The following is a 5000-nucleotide window of genomic DNA, read 5'->3' as shown; positions in this document are numbered from 1 at the left end:
TTTGAATTCGAAACTCACTTCTTTGAATTTACACTAAAACTGTTACATTATGAAATATAATTTCATAACCTCTGAAATAGCTAAATAATTCCCAGGCAGCAATATATAAATCACTGAATAACCAAAGATATCTTAAGTACACTCAATAGAAAACTGGGTAATTATTATTATGAATATTCAAATAGGTATAACTTCAGTTCATAATAGGTTGCGAGGAATACAATTACAAACAATGATGAAAGTATTGATACAATCTTTACAAATATAAATTTGTTCTATATAATTTACAATACTCGGAAAGAATTCACAATAATCAAATAAATCAGTCGAAATATAAAGTCACAACAAATTTGAGATTAAGACTAAAATGTCACTATCTGAAAATTTTATATTTTCTTGAATTGAAAATGTAAAATCTGAATATACCTTTGACTAAGAAAGAGAAATAACACTTATGAAAATTTTAGTCACCTGTTTCACTTAACGTTAAATCTGAATACGATATCTAAGTGTGACACCTAACGAAAAATATATAACCAGTTCACAGTACAAATACCTAACCTTTCTACAGGCCTGTTTACAAAAATTTTGTGAGAATTTTTATAAGTACTCACTATGATTATAAATACTCGTTAAACCAAAACATTGATTTCTCACTGAACACTTTTAAAATAATACACTGAGCTGTGTGCGAGAGCGAGAGAGCGGATGATGGCTGTCTTAAGGCTAGGAATATCTATTTATATATTTAACCCTGTGGGTTGCCTTTTTATATAAAACTTAGCCACTTCCAGAAACTTCCCGAAGAACTGGGAAGCATTGGGGAATGAGCAAACGGGTCAAAACTACCAAGTATTGTCACCTTGAACTCTTTCTCACACAAAAGGAAACAAAACCTGGCTTTCCTTGGTAACTATCACACATAGTGAGGTGACTCTCTGTCAGCTCAGCTAGTTCCACCCACCCTTTGTCCCTGAATTATAAAAAAAAAAAAAACATCCTATAACTGGGTTTTTCAGGAAATTTCCAAAACACGTTGCTTATGGCGTATTCTCTGACAAACATGACGCAATACCTCATAAAAATATAAAAGAACATTACATAAGCACCTGTTCATATTACATATGGTCACATAACACTCTTAAACAGTTTACGTAAGACTTTGTAACAAAAAAACTTGAAATAAAACGTTAATTCTTAAACATATCATTAATTTACATCTACCTTGGATTCTTTCCTCTAGTTACGGCTCATTTTATCTTTGCCTACACATACACCGGATAGTCGGGCTTATTCTTTACATATTCTTCTCTGTCCTCATACAACTGACAACACTGAGATTACAAAAATATTAAAAATTCTCCTTCTAAGGGGTTACTGCACTATCATTGTTCAGTGGCCACTTTCTTCTAGGTAAGGAGAGAGGAGACTCTTTAGCTATGGTAAGGAGTTCTTCTATGAAAAGGACACTCCAAAAGCAAACCATTGTTTTCTAGTGTTGGGTAGTGCCATCGCCTCTGTACCATGATCTTCCAATGTCTTTGGTTAGAGTTTTCTTGCTCAGGGGTACACTTGAACACACTATTCTATCTTTTTTTCTCTTCCTGGTTTGATATCAGGTGCTCGCAGTATCGGTTACAAAGTTAATAAGGTCTTCATCTTGTCGAAGGATTCCTGGCACTCGCTGGTCCATACATTTTTTTTCGTGGAGCTAGTCAAATCTATCGAAGGGGCTACTACAGTCGAAAATTTCGGGCAGAAACGTCGATAGAATCCTGCCATCCCTAGAATACGTTGTAATTGCTTCTTCAGGGGGTGGAGGGGGAAGCATTGATACTTTCCTAATTCTTTCGACATTAGAGCCTACCGGATTGATTAGTCTTTTTTCTACTTCAAATCCCACGTACCAAACTGTCTCCTTTCCAAATTCACTCTTCTCCAGGTTAATCGGCAAGTGTGCTCCTCCGAGCTTTTTAAATACCTTCTTCAGGATTCAAAGATGTTCTTCCTAGATCGATGAATATACTAAAATATCATCAAGATATATGCCTGTTCCTTCTTTCAACACTAGAAGGTTATCCATTACTCGTTGAAAAGCAGTGGGGGTGTCATTAGGCCAAAAGGCATGACGGTGTATTGATATAACCCAAATAGGGTTATAAAAGTTGTTAACAATTTTGCATTGTCGTCCAAAGGAATTTGATAATAGCCTTTTAACAAATCAACCTTGGAGACGAACCTTGCTTGTCCTTATTGTTGAGTAGGTGGTCAATGAGCAGTAATGGGTAATTATCAGCCACACTGGTCAAAATAAACTTTCGGTAGTTTGTACACATCCTAAAAAATAAGTCAATTTTTTTCACTAACAAGTATGGAAAACTGTAAGGGCTAGAACTTTGTTCGGCTAATCCGTTTTATAACAAATAGTCCACTCCCTTTCTCATGGCCTCTCAGTGATACGGCGATAGTCAATACTCACGATGTTTAAATGGTATTTCTATTGTTTTAAGGTGTATCTCATGCTTCGTCAGGTTGGTTCGTTTTGCCAAGTACGAGCCAATTTTATGGAAGCTTCTGATTAATCGGCTTAATTCCTCTTGTTGCTCCTGGTTCAAATGAGTTAGTTTCTCTTCCAGGTTCTGAATGATGGAAGAGATACTCACATTACTTAAAGCCCCTAACTTACATCCGTCGTAGTCTTCCTTGGATGGTATGGTTTGTGCCATACACACTTGTGACGCTTCGGTCACGTTTTCGCTTAAGTTGCGCTTCAGTCGGCAAACATGTACTCTCATTTGCCTTTCCCTAATTCCTGGGGTCCTGTAATGTAGGTTAGGTCACTGATCATCCCCAAAATCTTTAATGGTTCCTGGAACTTGTTGGTGGGTGGGAATCTCCTTATCGGCAAGAAAATCAATACCTGTTGTCCTACTGAAAACTGTCTGTCCTTACTTGTCATATGAAGCCTTTTCTGCACTTTCTCTTGACTCGTTATAAGGTTTGCTAGGGAGATTTCCCTTCTCTCGCCAATCCTTGTCCTCTAATTCTTGACATATTCTCCATGCGTTTCCTGTCGGTCCTTCCATTTTTCTGCTAACATTTTAATCAGTCATTATACTTCTCGTCCAAATACCATTCCATTCTGGGTACATACCATTCTTTCTTGATAAGCGTTACGTTCATCAAATAACATCTACGGTATTCCGATATCCTATTCATTCCCCGTTTCGTTGCAGAACTTTGTTAACAAACTTTTCTAAGTTTGATGAAACCTCCCTTCTGCACCTCTGGTCTCCAGATGATAAGTAGTTTATAGATGTTGATTCACATCCAACAGTTTCACTACATCCTGAAATAATTTTGCCGTTAAATTTGTTCATCAGTGACTTTGAATTATTTCTGGAATACCAGACTTAGTGAAAAAAATCTAGTACCATCTTAGAGTTTTTTTGGGAATGATGTTCCGAACGGGTATGGCTTCAGGGTATCTTGTCACTGGACACATCAAGGTTATCATATATTCACGACCTTTTCTCGTCCTTGGTAAAGTTCCCAGAATGTTGATAATTACCTTGCTGAAGGGTTCTCCTCCCATTTCTATTGGGAGTAAAAAAAGCATTCTTAATGTACTCGTTTAGCTTTCCAGCCATCTGACATACGTAACAAGCATGTCAAAATTTGCCTACATCCCTATGCACCTAGGCCAGAAAAAAGTGTTTCATAATTATCTCCTTCATCTTCCTTATAGCTATACTGTATGTTCCATTTCGTGCACTATGGCAATCACCTGTCGACTCAACGGTGTGGGAGTCAATATATGACGGTATATCACCCTTTCAGGATTCTCAGGGATATTGGCGAGTCTATGCTTCCTCATAAGAAAGCCATCCTTAAGATAATAACAGGTCAGAGATTGCTGTGCTTCCGTCTCATCCACCACACAGTAAAATAACTCTATTATCGTTGCATCTTTTCATTGCAGTCCTATCAGCCTTTTACTCCTCACTTTTCTTACTTCTAACTCTGAGTTTTCTATTTCCTCCAGGTCCATTTCTTCTTTGTCTTCTTGTCTACTCGTAAGTCGTTCCTTTTCTCTTGAGGTTACTTAGGAGTCTTCCTCTTGCATATCATCAAGGGAACCCTCCTTTTGGAAAAAAAAATTCCTCAAAGTTCATTTCTCCTTTGATTTCTTTTTCTTTTTCATCAGGCACTTTCTTCGTCATACTCCTTGTTGTCACACAACTAGGAAACAGATACGGGTAGTCACTCTCGAGTTCAGTCATAGGAGTATACTTAAATGGTTTCTCCGTTATAATGGGAGAAGGCACAGACGGTGCTCCACCAACCTCATTACCCAGCAGTACTTCTACTCCTTCGTCAGCCAAATAATCCTTTACGGCAAAATCAAAATTACCTGTCACCAACTCACATGACAGTTTCAAATGGCAAAAAGGGGTAACTTCTTATTTTCCTTCAAAATATCCGAGTGTCCTGTGACAGACTGCACCACTAACGCCTGTGTTCCTTGTATCACCACACTATGGTTGCAACTCGTATCGCGCAATATTGGACCGGGGTTCACTCATCCCAGTCTATTGCATGAATAAATATATGGTTTAACGGTATCCATGCTCTTTGGGTTTGTCCTCTTCATCGGGCAAATGTAGCGGAGATTATTTTCGTCTTCACCCTTTCCGCTCTTGTCACACTTACAGCAGATAATATTAACCTTTTGTTCATCTTGGAGGAGGACGATACGACAATTGTCGCTGTGGTACTATCACATTCTGCAAAGGAATAGTATCAATGCTACTACCGTTATAAATTTTGAACGTGTTCACATATTCATTACAGAACTGGTTTCCATGGTTCGGGGAATAATTGACACTTGGTCTGAAGAACGGTTGAAACTTCATTTCTGAGGAGGGTTTACGACTGATAATATTATAATCTTCACTCAGCTAAGTGGCTTGATCAAGTCTCCTCACCTCTCTCTCTCA

At 37.9% G+C, this 5000-nt stretch overlaps 1 protein-coding gene across 1 annotated transcript in view; it reads right to left on the bottom strand.

Moving 5' to 3' along the window:
• LOC137627010 (uncharacterized) overlaps nucleotides 1-5000 on the bottom strand; it is a 27668-nt gene that overhangs the window by 21961 nt on the left and 707 nt on the right. The window lies entirely within an intron of this gene.

This window comes from Palaemon carinicauda, chromosome 34 (assembly GCF_036898095.1).
Source record: "Palaemon carinicauda isolate YSFRI2023 chromosome 34, ASM3689809v2, whole genome shotgun sequence".
NCBI classification, from domain to species: Eukaryota; Metazoa; Arthropoda; class Malacostraca; order Decapoda; family Palaemonidae; genus Palaemon; species Palaemon carinicauda.
The sequence above is the reverse complement of the archived record's forward strand: the minus strand, read 5'-3'. Positions and strand labels throughout refer to the sequence as shown.